The sequence below is a fragment of the Bemisia tabaci genome, chromosome 2 (assembly GCF_918797505.1).
Source record: "Bemisia tabaci chromosome 2, PGI_BMITA_v3".
Classification (NCBI taxonomy): Eukaryota; Metazoa; Arthropoda; class Insecta; order Hemiptera; family Aleyrodidae; genus Bemisia; species Bemisia tabaci.
In genome coordinates, this window is record NC_092794.1 from 15,356,915 (window position 1) to 15,379,304 (window position 22,390).

The 22,390-nt window shown below is 39.9% G+C and overlaps 1 protein-coding gene across 3 annotated transcripts in view; it reads right to left on the reverse strand.

Annotated features, from left to right (window-relative positions):
* The window catches only part of LOC109033638 (zwei Ig domain protein zig-8), a 460,442-nt gene that overhangs the window by 163,321 nt on the left and 274,731 nt on the right, over positions 1–22,390 (reverse strand). The window lies entirely within an intron of this gene.

Consider the following 22,390-nt stretch of genomic DNA (forward strand, 5'->3'; position numbering starts at 1 on the left):
CAAAATTCTCTGTAAAGACGTTAATAGCCTGTAATGCTGAACGTCTTAAAATATACTGACTAACTAACTAAGTAACTTAAATTGACAAAATCCGTGCGCAAAGGAGTCGTTTTCTCGGCAGTTTAGACCAAGGCTCGTGGCGCATCAAACTCTGTATGAAATAAGGGATTTGTTAAAGTGACGGATCATAAGGGGTTAGTCCCTCCCCTCGTGCGATCTCCGTGTTGATTGAGGAAATAGTATGTAGTTGAAAGTCTGCCTGGAGGCGTCGAGATATATTTGGCCCACGTTTGCGGAAATTTCCGAGATTTTCATCTTTTGGCTCCTGTTCAGATGAGGGGAGAGAAATGGGATCCTCCTGACCCCGCGGAGGGATACGACACAATGCCCTGTTAAATTTTGTGTACATTCAATAAATAATCCCCTCGCTGAATTGCAATTAAACACGGTGTCAGAGCCTAAGATACATCAGGAGAATCGGTATTTTCTTAGCTCTGGCTCGGTTTCTTGACCCATTTGTATGGAGGTCCTTTTCAGGGGTATTTTCCGAGAGAAATTAGATACTGCAGTCTCTCATAGCATCGAAATTGGAAAGGATACCTTCTAAGGAGGCTGATCGAGACCCGTATATCACGATAAAAAGGTTATTTGGGCTATACATAATGGCGATTATGAAATACTATTTTGCCGTGCTGAGCAAGAACGCCGTAAATCCATCAAGATTTTACCTCGTTTTTTGGAACTTAACACTTTATAAAATAAAAACTGTTCTACCTTCTAATTTTCTAATTTTCAGGTTAAATTCTTAATGGTATTTGCAATAAAAAACTGTATAATCACTGTCCCAAGGTACACAAGTTTTTCTGATACGATACATTCTTTCCAAAAAATGTAAAATGGCGTTTACGGCGTTTTTGCATTCATGGCAGTATTGGGGGTTGGCAACAGAGGATTTATGTATCTAAACTTCATCAATAAACATTAGGCAAAATGATTCTACGAATCTGGACGTTTTTGGAAATTTTAAAACCACCTGGTGTGACACACGCACACAAAAAAAAAAAAAAAAAAAAAAAAAAAAAAAAAAAAAAAAAAACATTGTCCATTTGCAATGTGTTTGCAAAAGATACAGCTTTGAGATGAATTTCCTCCTAGAATTTTAGTGATTAAGGCCGAGTTGATGTTGCATAAATAACATTGACAATTTAAAATATATAAACGTATGATTGGCTGGTTGCCAGTGCTTTCTTAGGTGAGAATTGAGCCGTTTTTTGTGCTATATTTACGGGTTTTACACATTTCTGGACGATACTACTACACTTACAATTTTACTCTCAAATATTTCTGAATCAAATTTTTTTCGCAAACGAGCTACGATTCCTTCCTTGATAAACATGATGACAGTTTAACGCGAGAAATTATTCTATTCATTCTTGTACAGAAATAGTTTTATGATGAAATTGAATAATGATTTGAGTATTTCATGACGTGTATGAGTACGTCAATGTTTTATTTTCCGCCACGAAGGAATTTAAAATAAGATGGATGTTACCGAAGGCTTGCCAGCTGCGTTACGTGTTTAAATTTATTCATTAAAACGATCAGCTGTGATAGGGAACACCACACCTCATGATGCGAAAAATAAATGTAACTTCTTTCTCTGCTTGCACGGAGAATACAGCTTTGAATAAAATTATGATATGGCCATCGATTCGTGCAAAACTTTTATTAAAATGAATAAAAATATGTAAAAATAAAAGTTTCGAAGACTGCCTCAAGAAAGCAATTTACCGTCGCAAAAGCCGAGAGTCGGCGCTATGGGATCGTCTAGCTTTTTACGAAGATGCCAAATTATGCAGAAAAATTTACTTAAACTTTCAGATATTCATAACAGAACAATTATGATCTGACAATATTGAAGATGGCATAACAATAAACACGCGATTGCAGTAGTTCCATGATACGTTGTGAGAATCTAGTAGGAATCTATTTCGCTGATATGTTTTTTTCCACAATTTGTATTGATCCAAGTTGATGTTAAATAAAGTAAAATATTCTAAATGGGCCCCTTTAACTGCTGCGGTGCCTTGATGACAAAATGTTACAATCACGAAATAAGCTTAAGTTGTTTCAAAATAGTAAATGGTACGTGACATATCGCTCACGGTGATAGGGATCTTGGTGCAGGGCCAGATTAAGAAGGTGGCCACATGGGCCGCGGCCCATGGCGGAAAATCTATGGGGGGCGGAAAATTGTGCAATTTTTTTAAATGTAGGTATAAAAAAAAATCGGATTTAGAAAAGAAAAAAATTACAAACGAGAAAAGGCGACTAAATCTCTCATTTCCTGAGAGAATAGTAAATTCTAATTTTGCCGTCTTCCAGTGATACAAGAGAAATCACCATCAATTCATCGAGTTAAGAGGGAAACCAAACACGCCTGTATATACGGCGCAATATGGCCTGGAACGGCGCGACTTGGAGAGAAATGAACTTGAGATCGGCGATCGGCATGTAACACATATTAGCGCCTACAAGACTGCACGAATACTTCCCGCATTGCATCAAACTCAGTGCGGTCATTGCGGTCAGCGAGAAACGCATAGCGCCTACAAGACTGCGTGAATACTTCATGCATTGCGTCAAACACAGTGCGTTCGGCAGCGGTTGGCGTGAAACACATATCGCCTACAAGACTGTCGGAATACTTCACACATTGCGCTAAACACGGTGCGGTCAGCGCGGCGGCGGAAGTTAAAATCATTAATCCACATTTATGTTTGTTCTTTCATAATTTGTTCGTTCATTTCATGTAAATGGAAGGCCTTGTCCACACAGAGATAGGTTTACGGAACTTAACTTTCGCGCAAAGTTCCGTGAAATTCTGCAAGTAGTGTTGACAGGGCTTTCCCAAAAAATGTGTTCAACACGAGTAAACGCGTCTTATGCACCCCTCCCCGCTGGCACGTTCATTTGATGGTTTTTATTGATGTTTCAAAACGAATGAGAAGGGGGCGGAAAAATACAAGCGGCCCATGGGCAGCAAGTGGGTATATCCGACCCTGTATTGGTGTACAGATGCAAATTTTTCATCGTGAGGATTTACGTAAAAATGAGTAAAAACTCCGAGGGTGCTTAAGGTTCCGACACAACGCGTTACCTTGTACCTAAAACAGTAGGTTGAGAGCCTTTGAGTTTATTTTTGTACCAAATGGGCGTTTCGAGTTGCGTTTAATTCAGCAATTCCAAGCCAGCCCCAAATACCAAACCAAATTCCACCTATTCTTCCTATCAATCAAAACCGGATTCCTTAAACTGGAATGTTCAGTCCACTGCGTCGTTCAAATCTAGGTTGCCCATAAATGTCCAGTCTCTTTAGATCCCTGTACTCCGATAAGACCGTATAGGTTGAATACTGAATCCCTGACGCAGTGATTTGACTGAACGCAGAAGTACCAGTGCCTTAAAAAAACTAAGTTAGTAGAGAGAGGGATGTTTCTTTATCCTCGCTTTAAGTTTTTAAACCCTGAAAAAATGATGAGGATATAACAAAGTCCAGAGGAAACAAAGATAACAACTTAAGCAAAAGAAGAAATCACGTTTCATGCTCATTCACTTTCAATTAAAATAAAATTGAAAACAAACTTATTCTCTTAGCTTGAGAGGCAATCAACAACTTCTCGACAGGCGGAGGGAGCGAGAGGTGAAACTTGAATAGTTCGGCGACGGATTTTTTCCTTTTCTTTTTACCTTTGACATTATGAAAAACTAATGTTTCATCTGATCCGCCTGGAGGACATTTTGGGTTATACTCTAATTAAATGTCCTTTTAAAACAGCGCACCATAATGAAAGAACACGCAGTAAATTCGCAGACACTTTTAAAGTCGAAATGAATTCTATTTATTAGACTGAGGACATTAGAAACAACTGGAACAACCCCAACATTTAATTAAAACTATTTTTTTTTTCTGTTCCGTGAGATTATGCGGGCTCCCCGGTGAAAGGCTGTATATAACTTGCCTCTTCATCGAGTTAAAAGATTGTTAGAGACTCCTTAACGGAATAATTTTAATCGAAGAGACACGTTAAATAAATAAAAACTCGTCTCTCTTAAAGAAATTAGCGTTTAAATACAATATTTGATGTTGTCAGATTTGCTGAATAGTTCTCCCCCTGAAGGATACACTTGGAATGAAGCTAAAAATTCGCATTTATTATTTTATTTTCCCTACAGTTCTTGTCGGATGACGTAATGGAAAAACCCTTTGATAACGTCTTCGGAACGTGATTTGATAACGTCATGTAGGTGCATATTTTCGCCCATTTCTGTAGGTTTTTCGCAACTTCAGATATTTTTGGCAATTTCTGGACAAAATATATGCACCGTAAATGTACTTCCAGCTAATGACGTTTTAACAAGAGAACCCAATTTTGACGTAATTGGGCACCCTCTACCTACATCAGGTCCTCATACTTTCGGCTACTTCCTGGTGTTTTCGTCCGATTATGGACACTTTCCAGATTGATCATAAGAGCCATGAAAAGCTAAACAAATTTCCGCTCTTTATGGACGGCTAAAAAGCGACACCACGTATCTTTATTGCCATGATTCAAAATTCCCGCTTCTAGTTTTATTTTTTCGAAGGGGGACGAGACAACTTTACAGTTTTAAATTTTTACGGAATATTCCACAAACAGCGAAGAAATTAAAGGAAGTTTTCAAAAAATTACGATTATTAGTTTTGCAAGGAAAAAATAAAGTTTGATTGGAAGTTTACAACGTCAGAAACGTATATATACGTACGGTCGTACTTTAGCCATCGGGCATCGATATACTTCTGCAGATACATATACAATGATATTAAATACTTTTCAATTCACGACCGAGAAAGGCCCTCGCAGGCACCTGTACTTGTATATACACACGAACCTGTACATATTAGCACGAGCATCAACTCGACAGCGCGTTGCGTATTTTCTAGAATTCTGGCAAGAATGTTCCCCCTTGAAATCCGATTTTCCAACCCAACCATATACAGAAATATCTTCATTGAGTAATTTTTCCGCTGAGGGTTGTATTTCCTTCCCTAGTCAACGGTAAAAATTTCGTCCATTTAAGTTGTTTTTACTAGGATTTAGCAGTTATGAACTATTTTTGTAAGGGAAAGGACAGAGGATTCTGGTCTTAATTCCGTTCAGTCCTTAATTTCTGCTGCATTATGGCGGAATCGAGGGCAGCTGTTAACGTTCCGTCGCTGGAACTCGCTGCCAAGGGACACTTTGGACGGAGCATTTGGTCGTATTTCTATCAAACGGAACTATGTGCATTAAAGCATGAGCCCTGAGACCCATAAGAATATATGCGTTACAGGGCTCACGTCATAATGCACATAGTTCCGTTTGATAGAAATACGTCCATTTGGTCCTCTTCAGGAATGCAATGGCTGGAAAGAGATGTAACGGGAGCAATTTATCAGTATTCGATCCTCGATTGGGCGCAATGTCAGTTCGGAAGCAAAATTAGACTAAAAAAGGGACAGGAGGGGAAACTTGCAGCTATTGAGTGAAGAGGAAAAGGCAGCTGTGATGCTGTAAACCTGCAGCGAATTGAACATTCGCGCCAGAAGGGCGCCATGTTGTCGAATCGACTCATTTAGCCATGACGTCATGACAATTTTCCTTAAAAAAGAGGTTTGCATCGGAGACAGAGACCGAAGAGGTTACTTGTTCCGCGTTAAGGTGATTCGTCAAGCTCAAGTGACGTGGTTGAACTGGCATGCGATATATCGCATCGATTAGGTCAAAAATCTCGGTCGATTTTGAATTTTTAGCGAAAAAAAGGACGATAGCCACTGCGCATGAGCCTAAAGAATCATTCTGAACCCAAAAATTAACAAAATTCCGAGAAATGAAAGCAGAATAGAGTTTGGAAAAAATCCTCGCATTCGATTCAGCCATCAATTTCTGTATCGAATGTGAGGTTTTTTCCAAACACTATTCTGCTTTCATTTCTCGGAATTTTGCTGATTTTTGGGTTTAGAATGATTCTTTAGGCTCATGCGCAGGGGCTATCGTCCTTTTTTTCGCTAAAAATTCAAAATCTGCCGAGATTTTTGACCTAATCGATGCGATATATCGCACTCCACTTCGACCACTTCTTTTGAGCTTGACGAATCACCTTAAGCAAAATGGAGCCAAGCCAAGCAAAAATTGGGCAATTTAATTTATTAGGTGATAACGGTTCTGCGGATTTGTGTGCGAATTTCAATGAATTTTTTGCAAAGTACAAAGCAAAATCCTTGAAATGTCAAAGAAATCCGACCAAACGTTCTCTTGTAAAAAATTAAATTGCCCGGTTAAATTTGGCGATAGCTGATGTGGCTTCGTTCCTTTTTTCCTAAGCACGGTTCATTTGACGATACCTAACTTTCTAAGCAGAGAGGGGGCAAAGAAACAGCGCGACGAACTATCCATGGAGGGAACATTTTTTTCGATAGAGTAAACAAAAATTTCTATTTTAGACGGCAACCCCCGGGCGCACTTCCGTCCTAGTTTCGGCGACGAGCCTCTCGGAAAAAAAAAATGCTCCAGCGGGCAACTGCGTATTGATGCAAGTGAGCGAGATGCCATGATCTGACTTAAGAGTAGGTACCTTGTTTATGTAAATAGGGCGAGCAATTTCGTCCGATCTCCGGGGCCGGGGCATTAAAGCGATACCTCTCGATCGAATTTGTACCATTGCCAAATCCTTGTAAAGCCGTTCGAACACTCCAGGCAAAGCTCTTTGTCACTTCTTGTCAGACTCCAAGGAGCGTCCACCACTCGAAAGATGGGGGTGTATTCCGCGAGACTCCTCGGAAATGATTTCTCAGGAGTCCGGCTGCAGATGCTGTAATCTGTTTAATGCCCCTGAAAGCAATGAAATGGGGAGGTGTGTTTCTGAATAAATCTGAAATGCCCCCCAGAGGATAATGTATGACGAAAATCTAGTGTAAAAATTCCGCTGGAAATATGCTCTGTGCTCCCTGGTACTGCCGCGCAGTGGATCGAGTCATTAGGAGTGGTCGGACGAAATTTGGAAACTTCAAATGCTTATAACTCCGTTTATACATAACTTTGAGGTTCTAAAAGTGGTTTCCTCGTAAAATTTTCTTTCACAGGCAACCCTTGAAATTTAAAATGTGACGAAATAAACATCAAAATTTGCAGTTTTAGTCCAAAATTTCATGTCCAATCTCTCTAATTGACTCGAACCATTGTGTGCCGGCAGCCCCCTTATGGCCCTTCGCAAGACGTCCCACGAACTGTGTTGAATTATGATTAAAATGGTGGGTTTTTGTCGAGGAGTTCCCTCTTCACTGCTATTCAGTAGATATGGGTGATGGAGGAGGGATAAAGTCAGAAGAGGAAAAAGAGGAGTGCGAGAGAAAACTAGTGAAAAGAAAAGAATAGGTCGAAGAACTACACAAGAAAAAGGAGAAGTAAACAAATGAAAGGGAATAAACACGGAAAAAATGGATTGCCGATTCAACAATTAAATTGCTAAAAAATATGTCCGACATGTTTCAAATGTAAAATTTACAATAGTGGTAAGCTAATTTAACCATGGGGGTGGATAAATTAACATTTTTTTAATTTTAAAATCTACATTGAAACAAGTCGGGCATTTCTTTTAACTACAAAATTGTTTGATCAGCAATATAATTTTTCCCGTCAATCTCACTCTTGATTCATAAGGTTCGCACTCACTTACAACAGCATTTGAATTTCTCAATCTTCAATCTTTAGTGCGTGTTTTTAATTTTTTATGTCTAACAGTTTTTAAGTTTCAAAAAATAATAGAAGTAGAGACCAGGCGCACTACAAATAATAGCACACGTAGTTACAGACGCAGTGATGATTAACTTGATTGCGGTCTTTTCTGGTTCAAAACTGTTCTCATAGATTCTTGAAGACGTGCGCAACGATGTCCTTAGGATCTCTATAATTTTTTAATGCGAGCAGTCTGAAGACTTTCCTTGAATTTAAACATTTCCTGAATGGTTCCTGTCTTTTTCGGGATTTTCAAAGTGGAAATACGCCCCACGAGACAGTGCGGATCCAAATTTAAGCTAAAGTGCAAAAATTTAGACGGAGAAGGTTCAAAAGGACAAAGACAATTTGAGGTTTGAATCTGACTCTTCCTATAGTCGTTTCAGAATTTAAGCAGGTAAACGTATCCCGCGAGATAAACCGAATGCAAATCCAAACTCTGCAGATATGACACAAAATAAGCTAAGTTGGAGCCGTGTAAAAGTTTGAGTAGAACAAAAATATTCAAGGTTTGAAAGTTCCGAGTTTTCCCTGGATTTTGATGACTCCGTGAAAACTGACTTTTGGAAGGTTTTTCTGACTTTTAAAAACTAGTGACCCTGGAGAAAGATGGAGGGTGGTATAGGAACTCACTGAGAAAGAACAGAATATTGCTGTGAGTTTCAATATAGCAGTGCACCTAAGTATCTAATGGTCAGTGATGAATAATGTTTCCGACAGTTTACTAACGCGGTGCTTCTTCCCTCAATAAAATCTAATTTCATCCAAGTAACTTACGGACGCACAGGATGTAGAACTGCGAGAAGATAGGAGAGTGAGTAAAGTGTGAGTGAGAAAATGGACAGAGGAAAAGAGACACGGATAAAGGAAGAAATCGATTTCACCCCGCTCAACCAGGTCAAAAAGTGATGCTCAATTGCAAAGAAGTAAAGAAAGTTCATAAAAGAAAGTTTCCAATCTATCGTTGGTGATACTTCATGTTTTCTTTGCGTCTCTCTTAATCTTTCCGCTCATTTCGACCGCAGTCTCGCGGGACCAGATTTTACTTTCACCGATAATCCACCACCGTTTCAATTTTGGTGCGATTCCGTTCTCGTTGCATGAGCGGTAATTGGTATTGTTTTAGACAATTTCGCCAGACGCCTTGCAAGGGACGGATGTGCAGGAAATGTGTATTTTTACTCATATAGTGAAGGATATTCTATTGAAACGATTGCAAAGCTTTCCCATTCTCAGACTAAGTTTGCTGAGTAGATATGTACGATCATCGACTTGTATCTCACAAAAGTTTGCTCTATCATTATTGATGGTATGGAACGTATTCGATACATCAAACAGGTGAAATAGTATCGATATCGATTGGTTCAACATGTAAACATAGCCTCAAAAGTCAATCCAGTAATCTGCGGGAACAGGGTCTTGTGATGGATTTTTTATTCTTATGAGGGCTGCAGGAAGTTTCCGCACACTTTTTTGGAAATTGCTGAAACAAATGAATACTTGGCAACGTTGCACTTGCCTCACTACCGTTCGATAAGTTTACTAGATTTACTTTGCATGTGACTTTTATATGCTCAAAAAGAATTGGAATTTCTTGTATTTTTGGAAGCTATATCCGAGAAATGTGGATCGTTGATAAAGGTGATACATATGATAAGAAACACCAGAAGGAGATTTTTATGTTGACAATCCCGATGAGGGGACGAAAGGCTTGGGGGGGGGTTGGACCTCGAAGCGGTCAGGGAGCGTAGCCCCCTACTTATATGATAAATGGACGGATTTACCCGGAATTAGCCAAACTATATCAGGTGTTCCGGAAATTTCTCTGATGTTTTTTGAACAGAAAATTAAGCAACGCTGAAATTCGAAACATAGATAGAATATTCGTCATGCCCCAGAGTAAATTCATAGATATTTTAGATGCGAAAAGTAGTTAAAATTCTCTGCTAAAACAGTGAAATACAAGAGAAAATTAGGCAACTTGAAATGCAGTCAGGCTGATTCCGGACAAATCCGGCGGAATAAAATACATTATGCCTAAGTATGACAACGGTGCGGGATGTTTTTGGCAAGGTGCCGGTTTTCGGAAGCGCCTCTCGCCTGAGCCCTTCACTCAGAGCCGCGCTGACAAGGGCGTTGTCAAATGGGAGGGGAAAATAAAAAAAATAAGCGGACACCGTCATGAAAACAGCCGTTATGGCGCCAAGTTCGACGGCTTCAAGAGCCGGAGTAATGAACGCTCTCCGCCCTGAGATCCGATCCCACCCCCGGTGATACCTACCCCGAAAAATAAAACTAATATTATCGTTTTTTATGTTTACAAGTAATCGCGGAAGGAAATCCCTTTTTAAGTGAACGGCACGACGGGGAAGGAAAATTCAACTCGTACCCGGCGAGTTTACTAAGCTTCGGGGGCAATATTTTCTCCGACGTTGGATTTGTTTCAAAACGGCGCTTCACTGCGCGCATCTCCGGGTTACGGGGTGCTCTCGTTGTGTCGTCGACTCTTGTCGGGAAATTAAGGGCCGTGTCCAAAGTCGTCTCTTGAGCAGCTTCTTTTCGGAGTGAGAGCAGGGTGTCTGGTCTGGTGCTTCTCAAAAAAATATGCATACATATACGTCGCTCCTATATACAGTCCACTCTAGTTAACTTCACTCTCGAACATTGAGACACCCTACGCCACAAGTGCATATCTTCCCGAAAGATTATCGGGCAACCGATAACGTAACATCTCTTCGTCTACGCGCCCTACCATCCCTTTATCTCTTAAAAGAATAAAAATGAGACATGAAATTCGCGACGTCGAAAATCAAGATAGGTGTCCTAAGGTTTCACCATGGCGATGTTGGCTTCGATGATTAGGGTTTTAGGGTTTTTCCTGACAACCCTTTCATTTGCGATTGTACTGAGAGTAGGTAATGGCCCGTGTATCTTCTGATGGTTAACTATAGGCGAGAATTATGCACATTATTAAAATAAATAATATGCCCCCGTCGCCATTTACGGGTTTCTTATATTAAAACGGAAAATTAAAGTAAACAAAAATTTAAGTAAAACATGGAAAATTAATGTCAGTTTTTTCACGCGTTCGTTCCGTCTCGATTAATCTTGCTTTAGATCCAAATTACTTCAGTAAAGCGAAAAAGGCAAACGCGGTTGTAACCCTGGTGATAATATATAATTAAATAATTAAACCGATTTTTTCGTCAGTTTTAAAGAAAATTTTTGAGCTCCCGTGAGGTTCGGAGATTCAGTGAAACGACCTGACAGTGATACGTGTGCGTGTAAAAGTAAACATGTAACAACGCTGTATATAATCGCAAATTTCTAGCAATCAGTGCTCATGAGTAAGACACACGGTAAACAGGTTGAATGGTCGACCGTTTTGATTAATTGCAATTTGAAATTCCGAGATGAACTTGTAACATCAACTTGGCTGTCAAGCGTCGATTGGAACCAATGATGGGGGGACCCTCACTGACAACCCAGTCAATCAACGATTCTACAAACAAATACGGGTACTATTATTTTATTTAATTTCACCTAACCCTCTGCAATCATGTTCCAAATTTTGAGGGAGGATTGCGATGGGATTAACCGCATCGTGATTTGACCGATCAAAAACTGAATTTTTATTTAAAAATGGAAGACCCAACGATTCCGATCAAAGTGCGATTTGACTGGTCAGTTCGTGATTAGGCTGGATTTTGGATTTTAAAGGAAACAAATCGATAATTTAACATGTTTGTAAGTGGGCGAAACCCAAAATACGAAGAAACGGTCGTATGATGACATGATGATACTTGACACTTTTACGAGGACCGAAGCAGTGGCGTGCCGTGAATTGCGATATATCGATTGATACGCCACTCAAACCTATGAAAAAAAGTCGATTATCAGGGTGTTCGCAGCGAACACCTTACTAATCGATTCTTTACCATAGGTTTAAATGGCATAACAACCGATATATCGCAGTTCACGCCACGCCACTGGACCGGAGGATTTTTCAATAGATTTTTCGCCTCAGACGCTACTGGGTACCTTTTGTTCTCCAGTGATCAACTGGAGAGAACTTTTCTTTCACTCTGGGCTATTTAATCAATGTAAAATCTCGAAAAATCTCGATCGCTAGTGAGATTCTCCTCTGTTCTCTTGTAAAAAATCGCTTGAAAAAGCGATTTTTTGTATGTGTGAGTGCGCTCCCATAAGATCTGATGTAACCGCTTATTGTATTAGTGTGTATTTTACGGGGTTTTTCGAGACTACCGATAGTCGCTGTTCGATACGTCGATACGTCGATTCAATTCTAAACCTACCACCCTTCCTACAAAATACCCTGTTCCTTCTGAGTTTCCTTAACTTTGCCTTCTTTAACTCGTTTCTAAATAAACTGTATTAATTATCTGAAGTTCTTTATATCTTAAAGCTTCAATTTCCAATATGAATTTCCTAACTTTTCACCATTTTCCTTATAAAACAAAATCAATTTACGTATGTACTTTTTACCCTTGTGTTTAGCGCTTGTTTCATTTGTGCGTCAGCTTTGATACAATGGCGGATTGTTTACGTTCATTTTATAGTTGAGCATTTTCCAATTTTTTCCTTTAAATCTCTTCGAAAAAGTCCCAAAATGACTTAGCACTCTTTAAATAAGTAATTCACCCCTTCAACTTAACATTGATGGTACTTTGGATGGTTCCACCTTTTGCAGTGAGAGAAACTGAATTGCCGAGTTTCTGAGCTGGCTATGGCTGGCTCCTTGGTTTGTCCGTGTCCTTCGGTTTGATTTGTGATTTGTGCAACTTCCTTAATGGATAATCTTACTTATCAAAATACTCTTTGACTGTGCGTGGAGTGTAATTTTGTCTTGAGTCTTGACAGCATTAGCACCATGTGAATCAAAATTTCAATCAACTCCATTTTTGCCGCAGGGTAGGGATCCTTTAGCTATCCTACCGCTATCAGAGTGCTGTCGAGAAACTAATCACAACTGTCGGTATGTTCTGTTGAGCAGTTATGTAAATATAAAACGGTTGTATTTGTTAGTCAATTTCTTTTGTATGTGAACAATACTGAATGTCCAGAATTCCAAACATCTGACTGTATCTCAAGTATATGTCGGAAATATTTATCAAGGTCAGAGTTTGTGAATCCTTGGCAGCAGTTAATGAATTTCCCCTAAGTAACAACTTCGCTCAACAAAGTTTGGTAAGTAAGTACAGCTCAGATCCACCATCGTACACATATAATTACATATTAGTTTAAACTCAGTGCGAGTAATGTTTTGAGGGTAAAGTGTTCTCTATTCTCCAACATTTATTAGCAGGGGTGCGAATTGCGCGGAGGCTGAGAGGTACTTGTTATTTTTCTAGATTTTTCAGATTTTGCAATTTTTGTGGAATACTTACTGTGACTTTGGCACACATTCTAAAATTAACAAGAAATTCCACAAAAGTTTGATCAGCGCGTTGTGCTGACCTTCTTGCGAGAACTAGCCCGAAGCTGAAAATTGCAGAGGCATGAAACAATGTTCACTTTGGTTTGTGAGATTTTCTTATAAACTTGGCATCCTCATATTTGTCCGACTTTTACCAAAATAATCTTGAAATTATCTCTCCCATCACCACATAGCAACAAAATTAGCATAAACATTCTTGATAAGAGGTGGCATAGTATCCAGAGACCCTGAGAGTTTTGTATTAAATACTAATGATGCTCCTCTGGCAGAATTAAAAATTGACCATTCTAAACTACATACTCATATCAACAGCTCTTGCTGACAACAACCTGCTACCTTCATCAACTTAATCTGAAGTTTAGAATAATAGATAAGCCGCCAACTAATGTACTATCATTTCCATGCAAACAGTCAACCTTGTATTTATTAAGGAATGATAAATACAGTTTTTACTATGCCTTAGAGTTCTTACCATAATTCTTACCATTTGGAGTCAGGAAATAAAAATAATTGCTTCATTGCTTGCATTTTTATTGGCCAACTAAGTTCACAGTGGAACTTTCGTCTACTTGGTGTTAATGAAGGTAAATATTTATTCTTCTCTTTTTTGATGAGAATTACCTAGGTACATCAAATAGGTATGACATACTGTGACACTGGGTGCCGCTACTAGGTACTCTACTTATATTTCAACGATACTGGAAAAATTCATAACTCAGGTAAGGGCGTTATCTTGCAAGCTACAGAGCTAGTAATTAGTCATATTTCGATCCTTTGAGATTCTTTCATCATTCAGAAATAAAAAACTAAATTCAGCTGGAACAGGCACATTTCTAGGAAGGAATGTGACGGATCATTTATATCTAATTTATATCTCATCGTCATCTCATTTATCAAACAATGCTTCTCGTCCTCATCTTGTTCTAATCTTGTTGAGAGCAGGCGAAGATTTGAAATGCGCGCTACAGATTCGGTAGTCGCCTGGCAAAAGTGGTACCCGCCTGACGTCACAAAACTTCAAGATGGCAACAAAAATCAAACTGGGACAATAATCAAAGAAAAGGACTGTGGTGGTTACAAAGGAATACCTAAATGATCATTCATTTTTTCGAACCCTTATAATTTAAAAAATTAATTTGAAGTGAAGTACGTATTTGGAGACTTTACACTTTACTGGGCAGAACATCCAATGCCCAGCATGAGCATTGGAAACGTCATTCGTGAACTCAAAATGACCGACTTGTTTTCATTTTTCGGGTTGCTCTATGCTGCAGTTTGAGAGCTACTCCATGTTTGAATCATTATAGAATGTCCTTGGACGATAAATACCAATCTGAGAAATGATAATGATTAATGGAAGTCATTTCATAACAATTTAATGATCTGGCAGCGGACTAATCTACTGCGGAATCAATGATCAGTGGAATTCAATTCAAGAGAGACGGCCGGGAGGTAGCTCGACCTTATAAAAGATCAAGTTCGGCGCGTTCGGACGAGGAAAATGCATTTGGAAATACACGGAGTGGCCATTTTAATAGATAATTAAGTCTGTTTATTCATTACGGGTGGAGCTCATCACACTAACCATTCACCATAAACACCTCTTACGCGCTCAAGGGCCGCGCCAGGAAAGCAAGCAGTCCGAAGTTGCCGCGGTTTCCAGATTGCGCGCGGTGAGTAGTTTTCGCGAAAATTATTTTCGATGATAAATGTATTTCAAATTTCATAGATAAATTCAATGTAAAGAATATCGCGTGAAAACTATTAGACCTCTCAGATTCCCCTTTGGGAATCTGTGGAATAACATGGTGGAATCTTCCCGGACGCTATTTCCAGGGCCAACGCTGAGGAAGATCCTACCCCTCAAAAAGAATGATATATCTACGAAAACAAATTGATTTGCTGTGTTAACAAAAATTAATTTGCTTGAACAGCAACGATAAATTTCCGTTAATTGGACTACATTTTGCAATTCGGTACTATAATATCTGGCTCAGCTGACTAACAACGTATGGGTCATTAGTTTCCCTATGCACATAAGTGTTTTCACAGATGAGCCAGAAATTATAGTTCCAAATTTCAAAATGTGGTCTGATTCAAACTTGCACCTGGTTATAAGCAAAGCCAGTTAGAATTTTTGTAGTCAGAGGATAAACCATGCTATTAATCTATGTTTTCGCTGTGTTAGTCAATTATCAATTGTTAATTGCAGTGTGGCATTTTCCATTTAAACACATGTATTTTAGCAGATTAGATCATTTCGTCATATTTTCTCCAATAATTTATCAATTTAGAAATCAAAGATATCCTCGCACTGGGTTTTCCTGATAGTATCATTTTAAAGATGAAATTAACAAAATTTCAGACACCTGCAAATTCTCTATTATATGAGTCAATTTCCAGTCTTGGAATGGAGTTACGTACTTTCATACAGAGCACGACAAATCCGGAGGATTTCAACCCACGACAGTATCAGAATGCAAGGCCTTTTTTACTGCAATTCAACCGGTGTAAGCTTTTCAGACGAGCTAAAGGGTAAAATTTTTCGATAGGGCACTACAATACCGGTTCATTTTGGAAAAAACAGGTGTGCTGTAAGTTTCCCTATGCAGGTACGTGCTTCTAAGGACGAACCGGAGATAGCAGTTTCTTATTGCAAAATATGGTCCATATGAACTGACAACCCTGCTCGGGCACAACACAAAAACAACAGGATTCGAGCACTTGAGGTCAGACAGGCAAGGGGCGGGGCGAATCCCCAGAGAGGAGGGCAGGGGGGGCCTCCCGGGAAAATTAGCAAAACACCGGGCAGCAAAAATAATCATTAATTCATGGATGTGCACCGAGTTCGCACTTGGCAGTTGGACGTGGCGCTAAAATAAGGTTATAATCGTGTTCAGCCCTTGATAAACCCGTTTAAAGCTTGTATTTACAACCCTTTCTTCTCGCGGAACGGCATTGCGCCGTGCCGCTCGCCTCTCGTCCTCGCGCAGAGCCCGGGGGATAATTAAAACTTTGATTAACCCGCGATTTTTCCTGTCGTCTATTAGACAGAGTGCACAGGCATATGCACCTGCATGAAACGCACGCTAAAGTGTGATTAATTAAAAGTTCCCGCAGCGGAATGCGATTTTCTCTCTTTTCTTTTTTCTTCGCTTTGTTTTGCGAGCCTAGATAAAAGCCGCTGGTCTGAATCGCCTCCTATTTCCTGTTCCTATTTCCGCCTCAAAATGGACCTCGTCGTAAAACGTGACGAAAGTCACCGATGCTACTGTCAATGGCAATCAGAGTAACGTCGGAGGGATTTCAGAGTGATCTATATTGGGGTGTAGAAATTTCATGAAAGTTCAAAAGCATGCGATTTTGCGTGAAATATACCCTCTTAAATTTACAACAATAATGAAATAGGATACAAACACATATCGACAGAGTAAGTCCACAACCTGGTATCTCGCTTTGCGACGTGGCAGACTTCCTATCGTACTATATTTTTTAAATGGAAAACAACTCAACCAAAATTCCTAAAAATTGCCGTGATGGTATTTCTCCGTAGGAGAAAATTCTGCGAAAACTTCGAGGATGATGTCGATTTGTTCTTCTTTAAACAAATAAAATAGGAACGGATATTTTCAAACACCGCAGAGAGATACGTGGTTGCGGACTTACACCGCGGACATGTGTATGTTTTAATAGTGTCGATAATCTACCCGAGGTAATTAGTTATCAAAGTTTCGGCAATATCGTTTGACGACACCATTTAAATAATTTTTATCACGTGAAGCCCAGCGTGTATGAAGGCTAATTCCATTTTAATCTTCCATCACATTCTTACGGCACAATGATACAACTATTTGAACTCTCCGGAATGCGTGAGGTATCACGCCGCACTTGAAGGCGTTTTCAAAACAGCCAAGTTCCGATACTCGGATTATCGTTTTGCATAGTTCATATTCTTTTGTTTTCATTTCTAACCAATTGTTTATTTATAATCCACCTATAAAAATTACCCATTTGCTACAAACAATTCTACTGAAGCCACTTCAGCTATGCATTCACCACTGCAAAAATGTCAAAGGAAATCGACACGACAAGCCCAGCGTGTATGAAGGCTATTTCAATTGTAATCTCCCGTCACATTCTTACGGCGCAATGATACAACTATTTGAACTCTCCGGAATGCGTGAGGTATCACGCCGCATTTGAAGGCGCTTTCAAAACAGCCAAGTTCCGATACCCGGATTATCGATTCGAGGAGAAAACACGCTTTGCGGTCCCATACCGGGAGTCTCTCTCTTGGTCCCAACAAATCACCCTCCTTCATCCCGAAATGTAGGCAAGAACAACTACCTCGAGTTAAAATAATTGCAGCTCTACGTTTCTCAGGGAGCTTTTCTTTGTCCTTAAGCTGGCTTCAGTTTTTTTGACCTGAGTCTTCGTCTTCAATATCATAGGAAGAAGAGGGAGACGAGGGAGACAAAGGAGAAACAGAGAAAAAATTAGCGTTTCCTTTATCATTTACACACACAAAATTTCACCGCCAGTCTGCAGATTCTAATTCTAACCAAGATGGCCAAGAATGTACAGAAATGAGCGTTCTTCCGCAAAAATGAGTAAATTTATACAAAAACTGAGTCAAATACGTGCTTTATAAACGACGGTTCGTAACTATAGTATAAGTAAATCGTTATGGATACTTGAGATTCATAGGTTGGCTGCATTTCTGGGCCCTAACTTTATTCGCAGAAGCATCAGTAAAGGCCTGATGGATTTTCGGAGTTTCACATCTGTCCATACTCTCGCATACAGGTATTCTAGTCCTAACTCTCCCTTTAAAGGGCCTCCGATATCAAGGTTCCTCCACGATGAAATATGTCAAATTTGTCAACGCTGGAATGCAGTGCGTAATTAAAATGAGAAGGTCTGACGGGAGGGATTTAACTTGGGTGACAGATGACAATCCGATATGAACCATTGTAACGACGTGATGGAGGGCCGTGAGGTCACCCATTGATGTTCAAGAGCCATTGACTATTAATGCGTGCTGAATAATGATGAGCCCTCGGCCCTGGCACTATTTTACCATCTCGCTTTTTATTATAAATATTATACCATTTATGGATTATTACCCGATGGATCAATCAGGAATCGCCAAGCTGCCCTCCTCTTTTTTCCCCCGACTCCGCGTCGTAATTTAATTCCCATCCTTCATTTTTTATTCACCTTTTAATACCCTTTGCCTCAGGATTTTCAATTTGCTTTTGAACTGAATTATTTCCGTCTGCCCTTACGAGGGGCGCAATTTCTCCAGTTAATAAAAAATCCGCAAAAAATTGTACCCGGTTGTAATGTGTAATCGACGTAACCATTTCGACGTAGAGTACCTTTATGGACAGAGTGTGGCCATTCGTATATCTTTTTACTGCAGGAAAACTGTTCCGCCTTTTGATTGGTCAACGATTTTTTAGGCTTCATGATGCTTTTACGGCCGTAAATAAACAAACAAGATGGCAGCTCACCAAAACATCGATAAGAAGCTAAATTTGACAAAAATTTCAATTATACGGCAGTAACAATTTAAACAAGCATATACGAATAAAACACGAAAAACACATGTAAACCTTGTTAAATCGCCTTTCACCTTTATCACAGGAGGGTGTAAGATGTGCATAATCTCAATCTTGCTTGCTGATAACAGCCATCTTGTTTGTTTATTTACGGCCGTAAGAACATCGTGTCAGCCTATTTTCACAACAAAAATGGCCATACACTGTCTATGAAGGTACTCTATTTCGACGGTGCCAATCCATGAATTACTCACTAATTAAAGATTTTATGACTCCTTTCATGCGTTCACAGGTTTCCACGACAACTCCCTCTCACATCGTATCAACTATTAACTTCTCTTGAATGCGGCATACCTCGAAAACTACATTCCTCTGTATGTATTTCACAGAAACAAAAAAACGGCGCTAAGCTATCTCAGGATGAGATTTGCGGTTAATAAACTCGTGAAATTGGTGACTTCAAATTCTTGGTATGGTTGGTCATACGAACTATGAGATTGTTGCAGGTGGTTTATACATTTGAACACAATTTAGCTTCAAGCCTATATATGATGATTGCGCGTGTGAAAAGCCAAAAAAAAAAGGCTTAGAGCAGAACAGGAAAGAGTACTTATTCAAAGAGGATACTTACAATTAAGTCAGATGGATTTGTGAATTGTGAATGATCATCTACGATCTGGCTTTCAGTGCAAACTTAACTTTAAGTATAAGCTTCTGAATATGGACTAGAAAGTGCTTACCTGTAACAAATAAAATAATATCACATTAGCTACATTGACAGATAAACTAATAAATGCACGTTTGATTATTTTTTTCTATAAATGGCACGCCCGTGGGCCATATCTCCTTGCTTAGGTCAAAATTCCCTGAGTTCAAACATTTTCGAGTCAATTTTTTACAGATTTATCAATTTCAATGATTATTATGAAACTTTGGGGTTGTTATTTACTTTTCAATTGCCTTTTCTCTTGGCCGAGAGAAGCAACTCGCTTCACCTAATTTCGGGTTGCACATCTCCCTGAAACGAATGTTTCATATTTTTCATAAACACTGCTTCTTGAAATTTCAAAGAATATATTCCGGAAATTTCCAATCTTCCGGAAGATTTTTTCGATTTGTACCACCCTGACCTAAGTCGTCAGGTAAGGAGTTCAAAGGATAGACACTTAGAGGCAGTCCTCCCATTTCCCAGAACTAGTTTCCGGAACTTTAGAAATTTTCTTTAATTTTTCCCCAGAACTATTGAAATTTGCGAAATGTTCCGGATTTCTTGTATTTTCCGGAACTTTCTCGGAACTTTTGAAAAAATTTAAGAGGAATCCCGGAACTTTTGACGGTCATGAGAGGCTTCGCTAGTTTTTTTAGGAAGTCTTGAATAGGTCGGGGGCCTCTAAATGTTGCTAGAACATAAACTAAATAAAATAATATAAATGTGGCAACATGGAATGCAGTTAGGCTGATTCTAGTTGAATCCGTCCATATTCCGGAGCAATTAGACACTGTGAGCCGGGCATCCAAGCTAGTCGCCGGGCTAGTTTATTCAGTTTTAAAGAGCACTCTCCGGGGCGGGGGGGGAGGGGCGAGGGGGGGGGGCGAGGGGGGGCGAGGGGGCGAGGGGGGGGCACGGAAGGAGAGCCAAAATGCGGTTGGAGAGAAAACTTCGCCAATCAAAGTTAACCCACGAAAATGCGACCGCGAAAAGCGCTATCTCCTTGCCACAGAGACCCCCCCCCCCCTCCGGCCGCTTAGCGCTTGTTCCAAATCCACAATGCACCCTTCTGCGCGACCCTTGGACGGACTGTACACCCGGTTATATACGATCGTATGTAAGTGGAACGTTTCCTATCTCCCTTCCTTTTCCTCGCGATCAGTCTGACGCCGCGCCGCGGCCCGACGTTAAGATACAGCGCGTTGTTTAATTGGACTACATTTCGCAATAAGGAACCAGATATAAAATGACCTATATGCACGGAGAACCGAACGGTACACATGCTGTTTGTGAAATAAGTTGAAAATCGTGGTTCCTTACATCAAAGAGTAGACTAGAGTCCCTTTATAAGGAGAGTTAAGACAACGCTGCTCATGGATGTCACAAACGGGAATAAAGATTACACAACTTGAACATTTTTCGTAATCTTTGATCAACTCACTCTAGAATGTCTGTCTCCGTTCCTTCTCTCATTCCGTTCGTTCCTTGCCGTTCCCCCAATTCCCGGTCCATTCCAGTTAATAATCTTTGCAATCGGTGGAAATGTAATCTTTATTCGTGTTTGTGACACTGTGGAAGCCTAAAATACGAGAACCAATTACAAATGGATTGGTATTGTCTTTGCTCTCTGTATAAAGGGACTCTAGTGTAGACTAGTTTAAGAAAGCCGACGGCACTAGCAGAGACGGAAGGATCTACTCGGCTCAATACACTACGGAGGGAGACCGAATGAGCATTCCAATGTTGCCAAATTCCCTACGATCAAATATGCATTTTAGAGGAAAGTTGTCAACAATTTTCCTTAAAATTTTCGGATACTTCTAATAGAATGGTGATGTTGCATGTGTGAGGAATTTGCGATTTGACTGTTGATATTGTGAACGCCTGGCGAGTTTTATTATTTTGATCAGTCACAAAGCTCTCTTGGAAACCGATCGCAAGATAGTCAGGCTGGATTAAGTTAGGTCACGCAACTAAACTAACTTAACGGCGAATCGGGAAGTATCACCCGAATTGAAGGCGCTTCAATACTGAATTTGTGCACACTATTTCCACAACTTCGATCAATATAACTTTCTAAGTTCTAATTCTCTTTCTGCACACTAGAGGTAGCCATGCTGAGAAATTAACAGCGCGCTGATAATGGAGATGTTGCATGTGTGAGGAATTTGTGATTTGACTGTTGATTCTTATGTAAAAGTTCGCGAGAAACACGATGGTGCCACTGGTTTTCTCTGAAATCAACTCCCCAGCTCAAAAAAAGCTCTCAAGTTGAGGCCAAAATGGAGGGGATATCCACGCTATCCTAAGAGTCCACCTCTACATCAAAACAAACTCTCCATGCAAAGATAGGGAGCAAATACATTGACAGGGCTGCGGGCTGCCACTTTATTCGGGGACTCCAAAACTGAAAACACGGCAACCCTACTGATATATTTGATCCCGATATTTGCATGGAGAGTTTTTCTTGATATAGAGGTGGACTCTTAGGATAGCAGGGGATATTCCCTCCATTTTGGCCTCAACTTGAGAGCTTTTTTTTGAGCTTGGGAGTTGATTTCAGAGAAAACCAGTGGAACCATCGTGTTTCTCGCGAACTTTATCATAAGAATCAACAGTCAAATCGCAAATTCCTCACACATGCAACATCTCCATTGGAGATGAATTTGTTTATACATTCTGGAAACAATATTCACAGATTTCCGAAAGAATGCGTGTTGCATCAAAAAAAATTTGGTGACGTCCAAAGATCTTACAGCCTTCTTCCTTAGCACGGCAAAGTGCAGCGTCGTCACAACGAGTGGTTAAGATCAGTGTTGCGACCGTCGACGAATAGGAGTGTCGC